This window comes from Stenella coeruleoalba, assembly GCF_951394435.1.
Source record: "Stenella coeruleoalba genome assembly, chromosome: 5".
Classification (NCBI taxonomy): domain Eukaryota; kingdom Metazoa; phylum Chordata; class Mammalia; order Artiodactyla; family Delphinidae; genus Stenella; species Stenella coeruleoalba.
In genome coordinates this window covers 19,261,606-19,283,599 of record NC_137150.1, presented here as the reverse complement: position 1 = coordinate 19,283,599, position 21,994 = coordinate 19,261,606, and the positions used below count along the sequence as shown (strand labels likewise).

At 42.2% G+C, this 21,994-nt stretch overlaps 1 long non-coding RNA gene across 1 annotated transcript; it reads left to right on the top strand.

Moving 5' to 3' along the window:
* The first annotated feature begins 1,502 nt into the window (after positions 1 to 1,502).
* LOC307186563 lies at positions 1,503 to 21,649 on the top strand. The gene is made up of 4 exons (XR_013828408.1): positions 1,503 to 1,730; positions 6,844 to 6,963; positions 13,302 to 13,403; positions 21,420 to 21,649. It is a non-coding gene; the product is annotated as an uncharacterized lncRNA (long non-coding RNA).
* Positions 21,650 to 21,994: the final 345 nt, after the last annotated feature.

The window sequence follows — 21,994 nt, the reverse complement described above, 5'->3', positions numbered from 1 at the left end:
TAAAAGTTTAAGTGTAAATCCCAAAGAAAGGTGGCATCAGTAGATTCAGAGACCATGGCCAAGTAAGGATTAGGACTGCTTCAGAAGGTTCTAGAAACATTGGGTGAAATTAATTTATCCCAACAACAATACTTTTTGCTTTTCTCCTTTGCCAATTTATTTAATGAAGATGTTAACAAAGCCTTCGCACTGTCAGGGAAATAGCAGCCAAAGACAAATAGGGCGTACCAGCAGAGGGCGCTCTTACCACGGATGTTTACAGTTGACACCGCCTTTTTTGAACGCTTGCCCACAGCGAGGGCAACAGAGAAAGCCCAACATTCTTTCCTAAGGAGCTCATCAGAATTCTCCCAGCCAAGCAAGAAGGAAAAGGAAAAATACCAAGGGTAAAAAATCAGTAGAGAAGAATGCCAAAGGTGATGACCCTGCTCCTGGATCATCGCACTCTGGAGACAGAGCTTTATATGGCTCTCAAGGGACTATCTGCCTCCTCGTCACTGAAGCTTAAACCACAAAAGAAAAAATGCCTTTTCTCCATTGTATGCTCTTGCCTCCTTTGTCCTAGATTACGTGCCCATAGGTGTGTGGGCTTATCTTGGGGCTTTCTATCCTGTTCCATTGATCTATATTTCTGTTTTTGTGCCAGTACCATACTGTCTTGATGACTGTAGCTTCGTAGTATAGTCTGAAGTAAGGGAGCCTGATTCCTCCAGCTACGTTTTTCTTTCTCAATATTGCTTTGGCTATTCTGGGTCTTTTGTGTTTCTATGAGGACACAGAGGGGAGGGGAAAGCTGAGGCCAAGTGAGAGTAGCATCGACATATATACATATTTGCCGAATGTAAAACAGCTAGTGGGAAGCAGCCGCATAGCACAGGAAGGTCAGCTCGGTGCTTTGTGACCACCTAGAGGGGTGGGATGGGGATTGGGAGAGAGGCTCAAGAGGGAGGGGATATGGGGACATATGTATGCATATGGCTGATTCACTTTGTTGTGCAACAGAAACTAACACAGTATTGTAAAGCAATTATACTCCAATAAAGACCTATTAAAAAAAATTTTTTTTAATGCCAAAGAGGGACTTCCCTGGTGGTGTAGTGGTTAAGAATCTGCCTGCCAATGCAGGAGACACTGGTTCAAGCCCTGGTGTGGGAAGATTCCCACATGCCGCAGAGCAACTAAGCCCGTGCGCCACAACTACTGAAGCCCGCGCCCCTAGAGCCCGTGCTCCGCAATGAAGAGTAGCCCCCACTTGCCGCAACTAGAGAAAGCCCGCATGCAGAAACAAAGCCCCAATGCAGCCATAAATAAATAAATAAACAAACATATTTTTTTTAAATGCCAAAGAGAAACTGTACCAAGCCAACCCACATTCTGGACTGTATTAACCCCTCCCCCCGCACTGCCTTTCAAGTCTTTTTATTTCCACTTGTTAGAACAAGTCATTTCATTCTAGGTTTAGACCAAACCAGGATGTCTGGGACATTTGCCAGACATGTAGTGATAAGAAATAGAGTTGTACTTTTTAGGAGAACACTTGTTTTCTCTGTGATGCCCCTTGGCGCCTGCCTGGGCTTCTGAGCTGTGGAAGCAGATGAACTCTGTCTCTGCCCTCACCCTTCTTTGAGACAGTTACAGACTGATGGTCTGAACTTTGGGAGAGAGGGAACTTTGGCTCTCCTCCTTCTCTAATGGCTGCCCTCACACATGACTGATCCAGAGATTGGGAGGTAAGTGCCCCATCTCATCCTGTCTCCAAACCCTGTCTTTCCCAAGGCCAGCTCCGTTCAGAGATATCATCTGTGTCCTGGCCCAAAATGTGCCCGTCTCCTGTGTATGACTACACAGTTCCAACTCCATTGCTCCTGAGCGGGCTCGGGCCCTCATCATTCCTATAGGCATCTAGCAGTCTTCCTACTCCAGTCCTGGTCCCTGATCCATCCTTCACACTGCATTGGGGTTCCCTTCATGGAAAAGATCTGACCCCTGATTACCTCAGCATCATTGCCCACCACTCTTCCTGTTGCATACTCCTGCCAGATTGGCCTCTCTGTTGTTCCTTGAACATAACTGTTCCTGCCTCAGGACCTTTGCACTTGTGTTCCCTCTGTCTATAATTATTTTTTCCCAGACGCTCCATGATTCATTCTCTCACTTCATCCAGGGTTCTGCCCAAATACCATGCCTTTCCTGACCTGCATCTACACCAGCACCTACCATAGTACACTCTACAACTTACACTGCTTTACTTTTCTTCATAGCACTCATCACTCCCTGACATTGTGTTCTATATCTGAGTGTTTATTTCTGTCAGCTCCATGAGGGCAGAGACTTAGTTCTATCTTGTCCACAACTGTATTTGCAGCACTTCGCACATTGGATGTTCCTAATCATTCATTCATTCATTCATTAAAACATACCTTTCATCCTCCATCCACGGGTGCTCCTCATTTGCTCCAGAATTAAACCAAATCCTATGGTATGGCATTCTGGCTCATGATCTCGCTCCTCCTTTTCTGGCCTTATCTCCTATCACACACTCCCCACCTGCAACGCACCCTGCACTCTAGCCAAACCTTGTAACACACCAGCCACTTTCACGTCTGCATGCCTTTTCTCCTGCCTTCTATTCCATCGCCATTTGTTGAAATCTTCCAAATCTCTTAAAACCCTTCTGATATGCTCTCCCCATACTGAAGACTTCTTCTCTTTTCCTCTCTTCTCCCTTCCATCCCAACCATTGACAGTTCTGTCCTCTGATATCAGTTTGTATACCTCTTGTATTACATCCTGTGTTACAAATTATGTCTCCATTTAACTTTCCTTACCAGTAGACAAAGTATAGGAAGTGGATATTCACTTTTAACTCCCAAGGACAAAGCAGGAGCGTCAAGCTCAAAGGCCCACAGAAGCTAGACACAAAGTGAGGTACAGGGGTGTATTAGTCTGCTGGGGATCCCATAACAAAATACCACAGGCTTGGGGGGCTTAAACAACAGATTCAGTTTCTCGCAGTTCTGGAGACTTGAAGTCCAAGATCAAGGTGCCAACAAGGTTGGTTGCTGGTGAAGCCTCTCTTCCTGGCTTATAGATGCTGCCTTCTTCCTGTGTCTTCACATGGCCTTTCCTCTGTGCCCACGTGGAGAGGGGAAGAGAGCTGGCTGGTGTCACTTCCTCTTCTTATAAGGACACAAGTACCATCAGATTAGGGCCCTACCCTTAGGACCTCACTTAACCTTAATTGCCTTCTTAAAGGTCCTATCTCCAAATATAGTCACATTGTGGGTTAGGGCTTCAACATATGAATTTGGGGGGACATAATTCAATCCATCACAATGGGCAAGGTGGGACTTAGGAGAACTGGAAGACAGTTCCCATCCACATGGGGGAAGCTGCCACTCAGCTTCGGCACATGGTCTCAGGCCTGACATGCTGGCCTAATATTCCCAACCTTCAGAATGTAAAAGAAGGGGAGTTCCCTGGTGGCCTAGTGGTTAGGATTCTGGGCTTTCACTGCCATGGCTCGGGTTCAGTCCCTAGTCAGGGAACTGAGATCCCACAAGCCACGTGGCCAAAAAATTTTTTTAAAAAGTGTGAAAGAAGCTAGAAATCTGGATAATTCTTAGGTGAACTCTCTTAATTTTAAAATGTCAGTAGCTAATTAAAACATTTTTAACTGTGAGAAAAACAAACCCTGCCCACTGGCAGCATTCAGCCAGGGGACCAAACCTTGGCAGTTTTCTGAATGCTCATAAAAATAGTGGGCCCATGGGGGCTTCCCTGGTGGCGCAGTGGTTGAGGGTCCGCCTGCCGATGCAGGGGACACGGGTTCGTGCCCCAGTCCGGGAAGATCCCACATGCCGCGGAGCGGCTGGGCCCGTGAGCCATGGTCGCTGGGCCTGCGCGTCCGGAGCCTGTGCTCTGTGGCGGGAGAGGCCACAATAGTGAGAGCCCCGCGTACCGCAAAAAAAATAATAATAATAAAAATAAAAAAAAATAGTGGGCCCACGATAAAGCCTTGTTAACTGCTTTGTGAGGAAATGGTTCACTGATGTATGTGCCATTGTTTGGGAACCTCTGAAATGTAAATGATATAGTGGGGAAAATGTCTGACTTCTAACTGTTACACAAAGACTGCCTACTCCTCTTTCCCACTGACGTTTGTTCGTCCACTAGCAAGTTGCCGCTGTCACTGCCTGTCTGTCCACTCCCATCTCCCCTGCTCAGCCACATGACCTGGAGTCCCACCCTCAGTGCTGAGTCTAGTTCTGATGCCTGCAATTCATGTGGGGGGAGAGAGAAACTGCAGTCAGTTCAGAAGAGAGCCACAGGAGTGATTAGAGCTCTGAAAAATAAAGACCAGGAGAGGTTAAAGGAACCAAGGTAATTCTGTTTAGAGGCAAGAGGGTTACAGGGTTAGCTAGCAACAGTTTTCAAGTATGTAAAAAGCTCGTACCTAGGACAGTATGAGCTGTTCTCCCTACTGAGAACAGAACAAACAGAAAAGAGACTCCAAATGCAGCACGGGGATTTGGATGTGTCTTTCCTTACCATAGGTATTTGTAAGTACTTTTGTATTTGAGCAGACCTTTACAGTGGAAATGTTCTTTTTTTCCATTCATTACGTCCCTTCTGGCTGTAGCACTCTGTGATTCTAAGAAAATCCCGTTAGAAAAGGTTGTTAATAATGAAAGAATGAGCCATAAGATAAAAGAAAAACTTTCATCTCTATAAGAAGCTGGTGATGTGATGGTGCTTAATGAAGAATGTCGTATTTCTGTATTTACCCACGAGATTCACTTCAGTCAGGAAGCAACTGAAACCCAAATGACTTTGATAACATGTTCAAGGTCACAGAGGGCAATAAACAGCCACACCTCCCCCATCACATACTTCCCGACTTACATATCAAGAAAGTTGCGTTTTCTCCAGTCAATGAGGAAGGGTGAAGAGATAAGTAAACAGATATACATAAGCGACCAAACAAACAAGCTGTTCTTTAAGAAGTACAGTCATGGTCCTTTGGGACAGAGATGAGCTGCCTTCACAGGACAGCTGGACATTTCCCAGGGCCTCTGGAATGACGTGCATTTTGTTAATTTTCTAAGTGAAAGGAAGAGCAAAGGTGAGCTTTTGTCTCTGGGAACTCTGGCAGGGCTAGAGCCACGGTTAACGGGCCTCCAAGGAAGTCCTCAGCAGAATGGCGACATTGATAAAGTCTTAGCTGTTTCCTCTGTGCTTCTTTCCCCTCTGTGCTCCAGAGCCCTCCTGACCCCGGACATCTCTGCCAATATCGATTCCTCTCTGCCAGACACCCCCAGAGAGAAGGCTTATCAGACCCAGAGACCAGCCTAAGTTACCCTGTTTCCTCACAACCTCACTCTGTCTAGAAATTCCAACCAAAGTGATATGGTCTTACTCCTCTCTTTGAGAATGCCCACTGTCACATAACTCACAGGAATGAATCTGGAGGGTTTCCACCCAGCAGGTGGGTTTCAGGTAAACACATGCCCTTGCATCCCCTCTTCACGCAGGTAAAACGTGTGTGGTTAGATTGTGGCATTTGCTCAGACTTGAGTTCCCCTCTCTCCTCCTATTTCCACCACTTCCCAAGATTTACTTCTTTACTTAATTATATATTTCTTCTTGTTTGACATTTAAAACTCCTCAGTATCGTATTTTGATATGATTAGTTATTCATGAATAAGAACAAGAATGATTGTCAACATTAAATGGAAAAGAAGTGTTTTGTGTTACTCTGTTTCACGTGATAGGACTATATCTAAAGGGTCTGATAAGGGCAGGGTATCCCATTTAATTATAGGTCATAAATTGTTACTGGACATATGGAATCAGGAACTGATGCCAGGAACTGACAAGGCTGACACACATGAAGAAGGTTCCTTGAGACCATGAATTTAGGAATAGCTAAAGGGGCAGCTTATCTTACTGCTATTACTGCTTCTTGTGCTGTAATGCTCTCAACTGGCTTGACGAGCATAAAAATTGGGGGATGAAGACATTGAAACCATGTCTTGTGAGTAAATATCAAATTACTTATTTGGGGTTATGTCACATAAATGTGGAGCCAGACAAACCTAGGGTCAAATCCCAGATCTACCATTTGTTGGGAGAACGTAGCCTAGAAGTATCATCTTTAAAATACCAGCCTCCAAGGTTGCTTGTAAAATTTTATATATAAGAAAAAATCAATATGTATAAGACACATCATACACATAGCAGTTTTCTAAAATATTTATTTATTTATTTAACATTTATTTATTTATTTGGCTGCCCCCAGTCTATAGTTGCAGCATGTGGGCTCTTAGTTGCGGCATGTGGGATCTAGTTCCCTGACCAGGGATCACACTGGGGGCCCCTGCATTGGGAGCACGGAGTCTTAACCACTGGACCACCAGGGAAGTCCCCACGTAGCAGTTTTTAGCACACATTAAACTTGTGATGAGTGGTAACTATTATTATCATTAAAGTGATAATAATGACAACATTTTCCCTCCTTGTAGCCTTGTCAAACACACATGTCTAGATTCCAATCAAACAAACTTACTTTGAAAGCAGACAGCAACCACCTGGAATACTGTAGCAAAAGCAGCCCAGAAACTGGCTCCGAGATTGTACTTCCAGTGTCTTCCACTGAGGTACGAAAGCATGTCCAGTGTATGCTGGGCAACCTCCCTCTTTCCCTCACCCTCCACCACCTGGTCTCCTGTCTTCTTCCACCTGCCAGAAAACCCATCCACATGTATCATCTTCTGCCCTGCTGCCCCAGAGTTACTCCTCCTCTGACCCTCTCCTCTTTAACCAAAGCTCTTTTTCCTTCAGGACGATGGTTTCCTTTTCTTGCGCTGGGACAAAGGTATCATCAGTTTCCTCATCAGCCAACTGAGCGAGTGAATGAAAAACTCCCAACTGCACCTAAACACTCAGGAGGCCTCAGTAAATGTGAGTTCTCTCATCCCTCGTCTATAAAATGAGAGACGTGGATAAGATTACCTCTGAAATCCTGGGATCGCACAGACATTCATGGCCAAGTGTGAACCCAAGGTTTATTCGCATGCTGGCAGGAGAGTTTTTTTTAACACCCCCCCATCCCCACTTAATTAATCTCTAGTTGGTAGACTAAGTGATATTTAGATATACCCAGGGAAACTGGATCACAACCAGCCCATGCACAAAGGCCAGAACTGTATTCACCTCCTCACGACTGAACGGTGGCTGACCCCTGTCCCACACATGCATGTGGCTAGAAAATTAAGATTAGGCTAACCAACTGTTAAGGATATTTATGGACGGTCAAAGGAAACAGAGGTCAGCTTCATCCTGGAGGGACTCTTTGATCAGAAGCTGTGACCTCAGGTTATCAGAGGCATGACAGGCTCTGTAAGCAGACTCTAAGAGCAGCCCGGGCAGCCGAGGCTTCTGGTAACATCCGCCGGATCCAGGCTGGGGTGAACTGACCTGAAGGTGGTACTTGCCATTCAGGCAAGTCTGCAATGTGCTGGCTCGTTTGTCGAGCAGAGGGCCATGCATGGGACGGATGGCCCCATAGAGCCCAGTAACGGAATTTTGCACCTAAGATACAAAACTGGCAATTATACTCTTTACAGATCACTTCAGGCAGCGATAAAGATAAAGTGCTTTAGAATGTATTCATTCCTTTCAGTACAATCAACGTGAGCTTTGACGCACGCATCCTCAGCGTGAGAACTTTCAGAGGCTTCCAGATCTGAGGCTACTTCTCAAATCCTCAGTTCAACCAACATCCAGTCCTGAGAAGCCCTGATCAGTCATCCAGCTGAGGTTTCCTGTGCCCCTGGGCCTAATGATACAGGGGTGGCTTTAATGTTTCTTCAGTTTAGATGTGCTTGCAAGCCTGAACAGGTTCCGTTCCCATGGGCCTAACTTACTGAACTGAGTGAGTTATAGATGAGAGTCCATCATAAGCTTAGTGGGTCCCTAGACCCTTGGTTTTATTTTGACTCAAGAAATACATTAAAACATAGCTCATAGCAGTAAGCGTAAATTTTAGCATACGGAACCTAATTTCTTTCCTTACCCCATAATTGTACTTGCTAAAGCACGATCAAGGGCTTGTTATACTTCACCATTGTGTAGTTAAATGATTGGCTATGCCCATCCTTGGGGTATGGGACATGACGCAGTTTTTGGCTTGTACACTTATAATTAGCAATTAACATCCTTTTTGTTTAAGGATGTTCAATTAATTCTATAGCTTCAATAGCTTTGCTCTCACCTGAAGACCTGTCCCCACCGCACAGGACAGCCTTCCTCCTGATGAAGATGTCTGTGTGTCGGAAGCTGGGATGGCCTGACTCACTGCCAAAGAGGTGACAGGGAGTCTGGGAGCACCTTTGTTAAATTGCGTACAGTTTTGTTATATAGGCCAGTGCTGTGGGGGTATGTGTATGAACACACGTACTTGTCTGAACTCTGCTTCTTCAGTTTTTCTCTGGGTCCAGTTCCCCAACCCTGTGCCCCGTGTGCCTGAGTTCCTCCACCCTCTGCACTTGCCAGCCAAGTTGGGAGGCTGTTTGGATGGGTTGGGCCGTTTCTGTTGCGGAGATCTGGAACTTTGCACATGTCAGTACTGGGGAGCTGTTCTGCTGCAGTGTGCACGATGAGGCTCCTTCTTTACCCACCCTGTAGTCACTACTGCGCCCCCAAGCACTATTATCTATTCTCTGTCTGCCTGCACCAGTACTACTGTCAGCACACTAAATGGTTCTTGGAAGCTTACCAGTGTGGGTTTGGCCCGTGTCAGCCATGCTGTTTAGTCATACATATACATGTCCTGATTCTAAAATATAAATAGTCTTAAAAATAAATTGAAATGTGTATACTTGGGTTTCCCTGGTGGTGCAGTGGTTGAGAGTCCACCTGCCGATGCAGGGGACACGGGTTCGTGCCCCGGTCCGGGAAGATCCCACATGCCGCGGAGCGGCTGGGCCCGTGAGCCATGGCCGCCGAGCCTGCACGTCCGGAGCCTGTGCTCCGCAACGGGAGAGGCCACAACAGTGAGAGGCCCGCCTATCACAAAAGAAAAAAAAAAAAGATGGGACGAGGGACAAGGCATAGACTCAGTTCTTTAGTCCCTTCCGGGTTGGAAACTGCAGGTAAACTACAGTTACTTCTTATTGCTCCCGCCATCTCCTTGACCAGCTGTATCCAGTTATCTTTGCTAAAGAATGATTCTCTAAAACTACCCCTCCCTGCTTCTCCCTCCTCTCTCACCTGAATTCAGTCTCTACTTACTTTATGCCTGGATCATTCAAGAGCCTCCTAACCGGCCCTCCAGCCTCTTGCAGCTTCTAATCACTCTAAGCTTCCAGATTAATCTTCCGAGAGCATTGCTTTTGTCAAGTCTTCCCCTCCCTTGCATAAAAATGGCTTAACATTACCTGAAGGATAAAGCAGAAGCTCCTTAGCCTACCTCTCCCCATCCCTGCCTCGATCTGGCTGAAACTCCCTCTCTCTATAACTCCATTCCCAGTGTGCTAACTCCAGTGACCTCCGCCATCATGCCGTGCTATGTGTCCTCACTCTCAACTCTTGAAACCCAGCCTGAGACCCACTTTAGCCCACTGTGAATGGTCCAGCCCAAAGCAGACTGCCTCCTCTCTCAAACAGCTGGGGCACTGTGGTAAACCTCAGGACAAACTTCCTCACTGGTGTGAGGTCCAGGGACCTGGCAACGTCCTGGAGATAGGTCTAAACTGATACACCAAAGGCCCTACCCCACCCATCCACAGGCAAGGATAAGTGGATGCCACTTTTTCAGGCACCTTCAGATTTGGAGATGACTTGGGTGGTTCCTGCCACAGTTAGAGTCTCTCTCTGAACCAGTTGTCCACAGGTTGAAGCAAATAAGTTCAAGGGCATGGGCCCTCCCCTGAGAGCTTGGCCCTGGGAAACCCTTCACTTCCCTAAATAACACTGCGTCCCTCACACCCCAGCCAGATATAAGTAAAAGCATGTCCAAATGAGAACTATAGTAAGATCCACTTTTTTACCTATCAGATTGGCAACATTTTTTAATGTGCTTAAAATATACTCACATATGTATACATATATCCATCCAATTTAGAGCTTCATGTACAGCAGTATATAAGGCCCATTGCTTCCTTCTTTGGTCCTGGCTCACTGACTGAATTCATTGAGAGCAGGAACCATGTCTTCCACATCCTGTGCATCATTTGAGTGCCATATATGTATAAGCCATAATTTATATACTATGTGGACAATAAATATTAACAAAGAAAGATTTCTGGGATGTCATGCATTGAATTAGGTAAGAAAAATGAAATATCATGATCATATTGTGTCTTTGAAGTCCTCCTTTTTCTGCAGGCAGAAGGGGCTGTTCAGGGCAAGGTCATCTTCTTCTTACTAGATGGCATGGTCACAAAATCAAATTTTGTTCACCCCCTATATTCAGTAACTAGCTAAGTAATCAGATCCCTCACATATTTATATTAAGTACTCAGTGTATGTAATTACAAACCCTCTAGAGTAACACTATCGATGTGGTCAAACCAAATATGAAGACTGTACCTGCCTACCTGGGCTTCTAGGAGTTCAGCTAGTAGATCTGAAGAGCCTTATAAAAGTGTGAATGAGAAGCTGCATTTCTTCAGTCTTCAGCACCAATGTCAAAAGCTGGGCAACAGCAATAGTTTGCCCACACAGAAAACTCGCATGGATGCCAATAAAAACATAGGCAAAGTTTAAAAAGGCTGCATTGTTATGGAGAAAATATAAAATCTCATTCCGAAATAGAAGGGCTTCCAACAAGAAGCTAAAGTAAAAATTCTTTTCACCTTTGGGTGCCCGCTGGCCTTGCACAGAGTCGCCCGGTGGAACTGAGCTGTCTGGACAGCGTTTTACATGCGTTCTTTGAAGTTAGCACCTGCCAGCTTCTTTGAAGTTCTGTCTTTCAAAATAATCATCATCACAATAAAGTTAAAAAATAAGATGCAGGAATTCTGTATTAAGTTCATATTTCACCTGGTTTCATCAGGACCAAGCATGGAAAGAAGGGTGGGTGAGGTTAGGTGGCAAATCACCAACTTCTGCTGCCTCCCCTGCCTCACTTTCCACCTACCTTTATCCCTGCAAAGCCAGGCTGCTCTGGTCACACCATTCATGGGAAGCTCAGGACAAGCCTTTCTCACAGTACACGTAGCAAAGGCCTCCCCTGACGTGAAATGCTGAAGCCCTGATGTCCTCCTTGTCTTCCCGCTGGCTGAGGCCCTCAATTCCATTATCATTGTATCATCTCTACAGCTTCCTTCCTTCTCTGTAAACCTGCAAGAATTTTGAGGAAAGATAATGTTTTAAGCTGTCATTTATATCTAAGTGCAAGGATTGAAATTCCCACGTTTACAGGGCCAGGAAGAGCTAGGAGGGGCTGAAGCAAATAGCTCCACTCAGCCCCAGCCCAATGGAGCTGTGTAATATAGGCCCAATGCTACTAAGCCTTCTGATTTTTCAAGAGAAGACAGAAATCCAGGTTTGTATGTGAAACCTCCCAATTTTTTTTTTTTTTTTTTTTTTTTTTTTGCGGTACGTGGGCCTCTCACCGTTGTGGCCTCTCCCGTTGCGGAGCACAGGCTCCGGACGCGCAGGCTCAGCGGCCATGGCTCACGGGCCTAGCTGCTCCGCGGCATGTGGGATCTTCCCAGACCGGGGCACGAACCCGTGTCCCCTGCGTCGGCAGGCGGACTCTGAACCACTGCGCCACCAGGGAAGCCCCCAGTTTTTTTTTTTTAATGTTGGCAACTATCTCTGCTTTGTTAAAACATTATACAGACCAGACCAGACCCACCTGCAGGCCAGCAGTGAAAGGTGGTAGCAAGCTTGCCTCAGTACAGAGCGGGAGAGAAGGGAAAAGAGCCAGCATCCACCTGGAGACCAAGGCAGAGTCTGGGGTGGGGAGGGGAGTGGACTTCAAGGAGAAGCCAAAGGTCTAATGTTGTGTTGAGCAGCTGAGCAGCTTGGCCAAAGATGGGCTGTGTGGTGGTGTGCCTGAGTACCAGCCTGCAGAGGAGAGGAAGGGACCAGTTGAGGAGCCTCCAGAAGGGCTTGCAAACAGCAGCTTTGTCCACACCCACCTACTTCTATTCCCATCGGGCCCGCACTATGATGTTCCCGGGCACATTTTTCAATATATAAAATATAAATTATGGCTATGCTGATATAAACAAACATGATCCAGGCTCGATTATGTTCTTTTTTTTTTTCCTTCTGATTTTAGAGGAAATTAAAACGTTTTCTTGGGTGCCTAAAAGTACCCTGGGTCTTAGGCCCTGGCCTTCTATGCATGAAGGACAGAGTTGGCCCTGTCTCCAGCTCAGCAGTGGTTGGCTTAAACAACGAGTGAAAACTCTTCGTTACTCAGTGTGTGTCACTGTCAATACAGCACGTCAGTAGTCATGTTGGAAGGTAGCTGTTTAATGGTAGACACCGGTAGGAGCCTTAAAAACAGACCACATAGGTTCAAATCCAGCTCTGCCACTTACAATTTAAGTAATATTAGGCCAAGTCATGTATCCTCTCTGTGGCTTGATCCCCTCATCCATGAAACAGGACTAATAATAGTACCTACCCGAGGATTGCTATGAGGATTAAATGAGTTAAGACATGTAAAAAGTTTTAAAAAGTACCTGACAAAGGAAAGAAACAAATGTTTAAAAAGTACCTGACAAAGGAAAGAAACAAATGTTAGATCTGTCCTGTTTTGTGCCCATAACTGACTGCCTTTAAGGCTCTGATATTGGCAAAATTCTTGAGTTACCATGTAGAAGCTCTCGAAGACCCAAACATTCTCAGGTCATGAAGGTAGAAGCTTTATCATGGCTTCCTAAAGGTAACTTAACTATATAAAATTCAAGCAATAGACGAATGACCATGCAGGCTTGGCTAATTTTTAATACCTTATGTTCCTTCTATCAGCTTCCCCCATTTGCCTATAAAAGAAATTCAAAGTGGAGACTTGAGCTTAGAAAGTTATCCACGGATTGTGTCTTACATCCTAAAGAATTGTGATATTTCAAGAAATATGCCTTGTATTCATCAAGTGCCCAGCAGTTTTCAAAGCGCTTGAATAGTTAGACAACGGTATAACGTACATTCAAAGCATCTGAAAACTAGAGAATTTTAGAAAACTTCATGCCCCTGGGAGGACCCAGGGTGTCAATCTCTTCTGTTGTACTGGGATTATTATTATTCTTATTGATGGTGATTTCTCTTGTGATCCACAGAATTGCTGAGTGAAAAGGAGCCTCTCAGGTTACCAATCCAGCCCTCATTTGCTGAGGACACTAACGCTGAGAGAATTCAGTTGTTTCCTCGAGGACCCATTGGTTAGTCTCAAGCTCTTTCTCTGTCCCTTCTACCTCTGTCATCATTTTGCATATATTGTTTATTCTGAACTCTTTTGGACAAATTCATAGTTCTAATACTAGAATGTAGACTTTTGTGCTGATTTTATATTTCTCTGGGTGGGAAACGAAAACAGTCAGTGCTCAGAAATACTTGTTGAATGAATGAAGGAAAGTTCTTAAAGCTTTCATTTCATACCATCTTGCGATCTCGTTGTTGAATTCCCCACCATTTTATAAAGTAGGAGGAGGAAAGGGAAGCCCTCGTGTTTGACCATTTCAGCCTGCATAGAGTCCATATGGTTCAAAACTACATGTGGTTCATGTATCGTGAAACCATGAAGTATTTCTATTTCCAATTGTTCAAGATTATATTAAAATGAGTGTCGTTTGATTTCAAAAGAGCTGACAAGGATGTATCCCTGAAGACAAGAATAAGGGAGGTCCTGTGGACCTGAGGGCTAAACTGAGACTGCATTCCTTGCTCACTCTGCATAATGTATCCTTAACTGCTCAAAACTGCAAACAATAATTATTCTCATCTCATCTGGCGGAAATGACCTTTTAAGTCTCTTAATCAACCAAGAACAAATTCATTTTTCAATATATATCTTTACTATGGCATAAGTTTCCTTTCCAAAAAAAGCAATCAGCAAAAATCTCTTGCACACTTGCAAAATACTTTAAAATCGATAATTCCTCCCAAGAGCATTGTTAGCTTATTTGATAGTGAAGGTGCTAAAGAAAGTTAGAGACATATTATGAGATTGTATATAGCTCTCGTTCTATTCTCTTGTCAAGCCCAGTGAGCCATGCTGCATTCCTAATATTCAAATAGATGTCCGCATCTTTCTTTGGGCCGAAATAAACCAATTGGTTGCATCTGAAATAGCTGCTTTGTTTAAAATGAGTCATTTATATACAGAATGGTTATTTCCTTATGGCAGAAGAACAAAACCCGTCCCTAACCTATGCTCACATCTGATGTTCAGCTCTACAGGCCCAAATGCAATTCTGGAACGTAAGCCATGTCAGCATTAAGTGCTTAATACAGGCTAATATATTGGCTCTTTTTAACTGGACTATTAAGTCCATTAACATTTAATGAAAGTATTTTAACTTTATCCACAAAAACACTCACAATGACTTTCCATCAATTCCCTAAAGGCAAAGCAATGTAAATTTAAAAGAAAAATAACTATGAAGCTCTGCTAAGAGCAGATGATTTCCACAGAACAGGTTAAGTCCTGAATTTCTGCTTCGATGCAGTCCACGTTTGATTTTTACTACAAAGATAAACCCAAACTGGCACTTAACCTTGGGTAACCCTACCAAGTAATCTCAGCGTGAAAACACTGGTGTATTCTTACTACAATGTAATGTATATAGAATCAACTAATGTAATTTCACTAAAAGTCTTAGTAATCCATTTAAAAATTGTGCTGTGAGACATTATCTTTTAAAATATCACGTTAATTCCTTTCCCTTTGTAGCAGTCTCAGAGTAAAATTGTATTCACTTTGGCTTGAATGATTAATATCTAGAGACCAAAGTCCTTTACAGAGATCCAACTGTCACACTGCCACAGAGAGATATCTATGGAACACAAATAAATCAAAATGTTCATTCAGTTGTGCTATATTCCCTGCTACCTTCAACGCAAACATGCACTAGTTTAAACTTAGGTTCATTCTGAAACTTTACTCTGAACCTTTTTATAAATATATTTTTTCCCAAAGCCTATTTGGAAACTTCTAAGGTAGAGAGAAGTGAATTTGGCCCCCTTATTAAGCTCTTAAAAAAAATAATAAACTGACATGGTCTTCTTCATGTTTCTTAGTGTAATGCTACTACCTGGACCGTTGTATAGATTTAATAATTCTATATCCACTCTTCCCAAATTTGATCCCTTTGAAAACAGCTCTCCCTCGATTAAAAAAAAAAAGTTACAAACATCTGTGACTTATAGCCATGTTTTTGGAAAACTTATTTAATAATCTAATGATTTAAAAAGTCACTTTTTTTTAAACATCTGTCTTGAAAGACCTCACATGGCAGCTTCAGGGATTTGAATACCTTTGAGAAAGCTGAACATCTAATGGAGGTAGTGGGACTGACATGGTTGAGGCACTGAACATTTGACATGGCAGTTGTAGAAGTTGTAAATGTACCACAGTAGGAAGCAGCTTTCCATGGACTTCAAAGCAAATGGCAGTTAATTATCTAGCTTTCCGGAGCAGCGTGGACTTACCGTGACAGCTGTTAGGCGAGGACACACGGGCATCTCCACAACTGAACATCAGCTTGTGTCATTGTTCAGCTTGGATCTCATTGGAAAGAAATGCTAGAGGTGTCAGCTTGGTTCAATTAAAATTAGTCTGTTTTCCCAGATGGTTTCTCAGCACAAGCTTATTTCTCACCCCAGAGCCTGTGCTTCTCCATCTCAGAGCTACAGTCGACATGCTGTTTGCATATGCTTAAGCTTCATTTTTTTTTTTTTTTTTTTTTTTGCGGTATGTGAGCCTCTCACTGTTGTGGCCTCTCCCGCTGCGGAGCACAGGCTCCGGACGTGCAGGCTCAGCGGCCATGGCTCACGGGCCCAGCCGCTCCGCGGCATGTGGGATCTTCCCGGACCGGGGCACGAACCCGTGTCCCCTGCATCGGCAGGCGGACTCTGAACCACTGCGCCACCAGGGAAGCCCTTAAGCTTCATTGTTAATGCCATGCGTGGGATATCCATTTGAACTTTCTCCTCCCTGTCATTATTGTGAATTCAACCCGGAGGTCTTGTAAGTTTGGTAAGAAAAAAATGCTCCTTCTTTTTAATCTCTTTCTCTCTCTCCCACTCCTTCCCACCTACTCCCCTCATTCTTTAACTGACAGAAGAGATTGACTGTTTCTGCCAGGTGCCTAACAGGTGAGGTGTCTTGGAGTGTTCTCCATGGCTGGCCAAGTATAGTGGATCCAACCATTATTTGACTTGCATGAATCCTGACAGGGCCTGGCTCGTTCATGGTTTCCCAGAACATCCGCTTCTGTCTACAACCTCATCAGGCGTCACTGAGTTCACTCTTGGCCTTCCCTAACACCACCTCCCAATCAGGGGTTGTGGTCAAAGTTGTGCACTTTGCTGCATCCAGCACCTTTTTTAGATCCAGATTTCATCCTTCTTGAATATCAGGTGGTCCATAAACACAAGTGATGTGCCTTCGAGGAAAGAAAACAAAAAGGAAGTAAAGAATGTATTCCTTTGATTAGACTCGCTTGGATATAGGAGAGAATAGAATTTGAAGGGGGAAAAAATGAGGGACAGAGTTATAGGGGTCAGAAAGCTAATTAGGAAAGAGTTGAGAGAAGGAAAACTTTTCCAAAAAAAAAAAAAAGAAAAACTGAAGTACCAAACTGTTTGATATGACCTAAACTAACTTCATCCCTTTTGGAAAAGTTCTGGCTTTAATCACTCTAAGTTAGCAAGGTCTTGCTCTTAAACTTGGAAGAAAAAAAAAAAAAAAGAACCTTGAACAAAAATCCTCAGCGGTTGCTGACCTCTCATTGCCATTTACTTCAATCAGCCCCATACTGTTTCTTGACACGTCCAAAATCCCAAATGAGGCCTCGCTGATTTTGAGCAGTTGGTAGCTATGTGCAGTATATGCAGAATCATCTTCTGGGGATTTCAGAAACCCAGGACTCTTCTTGTCCTTCCACCTCCAGGAAATAAATATCAAATGCTTTCATTCTTTTAGTGTGCAAAATGTTTTCAAGCTGCCTCTAAAATGTGTGATGTGAGTGATTTGACAAAAATATTATACAAATTTATTAATTACCTTTAAACATGTTTCTCTGCAGTTTTCAGTTCGTCTTACAGGAAGTGCTGAGCAGAAACTGGCTTTGTTTCTTACAGCCAAATTACACAAGAGGCATAAATCTTTAATGTTCTTGGTTTCCTTTCATGACTTTGCATTCTTACCAAAAGGGTCTAAATACCTCTGAAAAGCATGCTGGATAAATTTCCAAGGTGCCGGGCTGCTGGCCAAAATACTCAAAGGTGATAGGCCACAGCTGCTTCTTCTTTTCTAGGGAAAAGGGTACAAAGGTGCAGGCCACTGGATACTGGACAAATGTGTGGTTACCAAGTGTTCAGGCTTTGTCTTCTGAGAAGATGATGAGTAGACTATGTTTAAAACAAGCTCTTTATATGGAGAGTGCATAGTTAACCAGACCTAGGTTTTCTAGTCTAAAAAAGGCAATGTTTGATCAATAAAGTATAAAAGCTGAGAATGGCAAGGTACTTTAATTTTTTTTTTTTTTTTTTTTTTTTTTTTGGCTGCATTGGGTCTCCATTTTTGTGTGCGGGCTTTCTCTAGTTGCGGCGGGCGGGGGCTACTCTTCGTTGTGGTGTGCAGGCTTCTCATTGTGGTAGCTTCTCTTGTTACGGAGCACAGGCTCTAGATGCACAGGCTTCAGTAGTTGTGGCGCACAGGCTTAGTTGCTTCACAGCATGTGGGATCTTCCTGGACCAGGACTCGAACCCGTGTCCCCTGCATTGGCAGGATTCTTAACCACTGCACCACCAGGGAAGTCCCTACAATGTACTTTAAAAGTTGTATGTTCCAGAGAACTGATCCAAGAATATCTGCTATAAAACTCTTATCAAGTGATCTTATGTCTGAACACCACTGGGGCAGAGAATCTGCTCTGTGTTAAAACAGTCTGTACATATACACACAATTGAAATTCATATCAGACAAATGAATGATCTCCATAATATGTAAAGAGCTATTATACCTCACTAAGAAAAATACCAACAGTCCAATAAAATAATGGGCAAAAGATGTAGAAAGAAAAAGAAATATAAATGATTCTTAAATATAAAAAGAGATAGAAGATATACTTAACCTTGCTCATCGTAAGGGAAATACAAATCAAAACTACACTGAGATACAACTTTTCAAATATTTCATATATTACTAGTATGAGTATAAACTGGTACAATCCCAATAGAGGGTAATTTAGTAATTAAAGTAACAAATGCGTACATATGATTTTAGCTGCTATTTCAACTTTAGGAATCTTCACACATGCAAAATGATCTATGTATATGGTTAGTCACTGCAGCATTGTTTGTGCTAACAAGAGATGTGGAAACAATCTAAATACCCATCAACAGCAATCAGGTTAAATAAACTGTAGTATATCCATGCAATGGAGGACCATGCAGCTTAAGTACTACTACTACTAATAAAGCAGCTCTTAATGTCCATAATAGAAAGTGCTCCAAACTATATTATTAAGGAGAAAAGCAAGGTACCCTCAGTGAACTAGAAATAGGAGAGAACTTCCTCAACTTGATGGTGAACAACTGAGAAAAACCCTACACCTAACATTATACTTAGTGGTGAGAAATGTGAAGCTTTCCCACTAATATCAGGAACGAGACAAGGATGTCCCCTCTTAACACTGCTTTTCAACATCATATTGGAAGTCCCAGCTAGTGCAATAAGATGATATAAGGAAATAAGACATACAGATTGGGAAAGAAGGAATAAAACTGTCATTGTTTACAGATGATGATCTGAAAGAATTGACAAAAAAATATGACAAGGTTTCAGAACACAAGGTTAATATACAAAAGTTGATCACTTTTCTATATACCACCAATGAACAAGCAGAATCTGAATTTTAAAACACATTTACATTAGCACCACCAAAAATGAAATACTTAGGTATAGATCTAACGAAATATGTGTAAGATCTATATGAGGAAAACTACAAAATTCTGATGAAAGGTATCAAAGAAGAACTAAATAAATAGATATTCCATGTTTACGCATAGCAAGATTAAATATTGTCAAAATCTCAGTCCTTCTTACTTGATCTATAGATTCAATACAATCCCAATCAAAATCCCAGCAAGTTATTTTGTGGATACTGGCAAACTGGGTATAAAGTGGAGAGGCAAAAAGCCCATATAGCAAACTTAGTATTAAAAGATAAGAACAAAGTTGAAGGACTGATACTGCCTGACTTTAAGACATACTATAAAGCTACAATAATCAAGACAGTGTGGTTTCAGCAAAAGAATAGGCTAATAGATCAATGGAGCAGAATAAAGAAATAGACCTACATAAACATAGTCAAATTATCTTTGACAAAAGGGCAAAAGCACTAAAATGGAAACAAATATGGTCCAAATAATGCTGGAACAATTGCACATTCACATGCAAAAAAAAAAAAAACAAGAAGATTCTAGACACAGACCTATTTCCTTCACAAACACTAAATCAAAATAGATCATGGACCTAAATTTAAAAGACACAAAACTATAAAACTTCTAGAAGATAACATAGGAGAAAATCTGGACAACGTTAGGTCTGGCAAAGACTTTTTAGTTATAACACCAAAGGCACAATCCTTTGTGCCTTGATAAGCCGAATTAAAACTAAAAATTTCTGCCCTGTGGAAGACACTGTCAAGAGAATGGAAACATAAGCCACAGACTGGGAGAAAATATCAAAAGGCATATCTAATAAAGAATTGTTATTCAAAATATGTAAAGAACTCTTGAAAGTAAACAATAAGAAAACAAACAACCCAATTAATAAGGGACCAAAGACCTTAACAGATACTGCACCAGAAGATATACAGGTGGCAGGCCTATGAAAAAAGATGTGCCACATCATCTGTCATCAGAGAAACGCAAATTAAAACAATGAGATACCACTACACTCCTATCAGAATGGTCAAAATCTAGAACACTGACAACACCAAACGCTGGTGAGCATTTGGAGCAAGAGGAATTTTCATTCATTCCTGGTGGGAATACAAAATGATAATATACACTTTGGAAGACAATTCGGCAATTTCTTTCAAAACTAAATGTACTCTTACCATATGATCCAGCAATTGTTCTCCTTAGTATTGACCCAGAGGAACTGAAAACTTATGTCCACACAAAAACCAGCACACGGATGTTTCTTGCAGTTTTATTCATAATTGCCCAAACTTAGAAGCAACCCAGATGTCTTTCAGTAGGTGAATGGATAAATAATTTTGATATATCCAGACAACTGAATATTACTTAGCATTAAAAGAAATGAGCTATTGAGCCATGAAAAGACATGGAGGAAACGTAAACGTATTTTACAAAATGAAAGAAGCCAATCTGAAAAGTCTGTGTGAATCTGCTATATGACATTCTGGTAAAGGCAAAACTATGAAGACAGCAGAAAGATTAGTGGTTGCCACAGGTTGGAGGAAGGGAGGAATGAATAGGCAGGGCACAGAGGAATTTTAAAGCAGTGAATTTATTCTGTATAATACTACAATTGTGGATACATGTTATTATACATTTGTCCAAAATCCTAGAATGTACAACACCAAGAGTGAACCTGAATGTAAACTGTGGACTTTGGGTGATAATAATGTGTCAGTGTAGGCTCATCGATTGTAACAAATTACTAATGTGGTGAAGGATGTTGATAGTGGGGAGGTTGTGTGTGTGGCAGGGGGAGTGGGGACAAAGGGTGTATGGGAACCCTCTGTACTTTCTGTTCAGTTTTGCTGTGAACCTAAAATTGCTCTAAGACATAAAGATCATTAATTTTTTAAAAAGCGAGGTATCACTTGTGCACTTGAAAGGAAGGTGTATTCTGCTGCTTTTGGTTTGAATATACTATGCATATCTACTAAGGCCATTTGGTATAATGTGTCGTTTAAGGCCAGCATTTCCTTATTGATTTTCTGTCTGGATGATCTGTTCATTGATGTAAGTCGGGTGTTAAATTCCCCTACTATTATTGTATAATAGTACAATATTTCTCCCTTTATGTCTATTAATATTTGCTTCATGTATTTAGGTGCTCCTACGTTGGGTACATATATATTTACAATTGTTGTATCTTCTTGGATCGATTTCTTAATCATTATGTAATGTTCTTCTTTGTCTCTTATTACAGTCTTTGTTTGTTTTTTTTGTTTGTTTTATTGTTTTGGCAGTGCTGCGAGGCATGTGGGATCTTAGTTCCCTGACCAGGGATCAAACCCAAGCCACCTGCATTGGAAGCGTGGTGTCTTAACCACTGGACTGCCAGGGAAGTTCCCAGTCTTTGTTTTGAAGTCTATTTTGTCTACTTATTCCTACTCTGGCTTTCTTTTAGCTTCCATTTACATGGAATGCTTTTTTCCATCCTTTCACTTTCAGTTTGTATGTGCCTTTAGATCTGAAGTGAGTCTCTGGTAGACAACATATATGTGGGTCTATGTCTTTTGATTGGAGCATTTAGTCCACTTACATTTAAAGTAATTATTGATATGTATGTACTTATTGCCATTTTGTTCATTGTTTTTGTGTTGTTTTGTAGTTTTTTTTTTCTTGGTTCCTTCTTTAGTTCTCTTTGTGATTTGATGACTATCTTTAGTGTTATGTTTGCATTTCTTTTTTCTGTGGGTATAGATTTATAGATAGACAGATTTTATAGATTTTTGGTTTGTCGTTACTGTGTGAGGTTTATATATAGCTATATATATGTATTTTATTTATATAAAATATGATTATTTTAAGTTGCTGATCT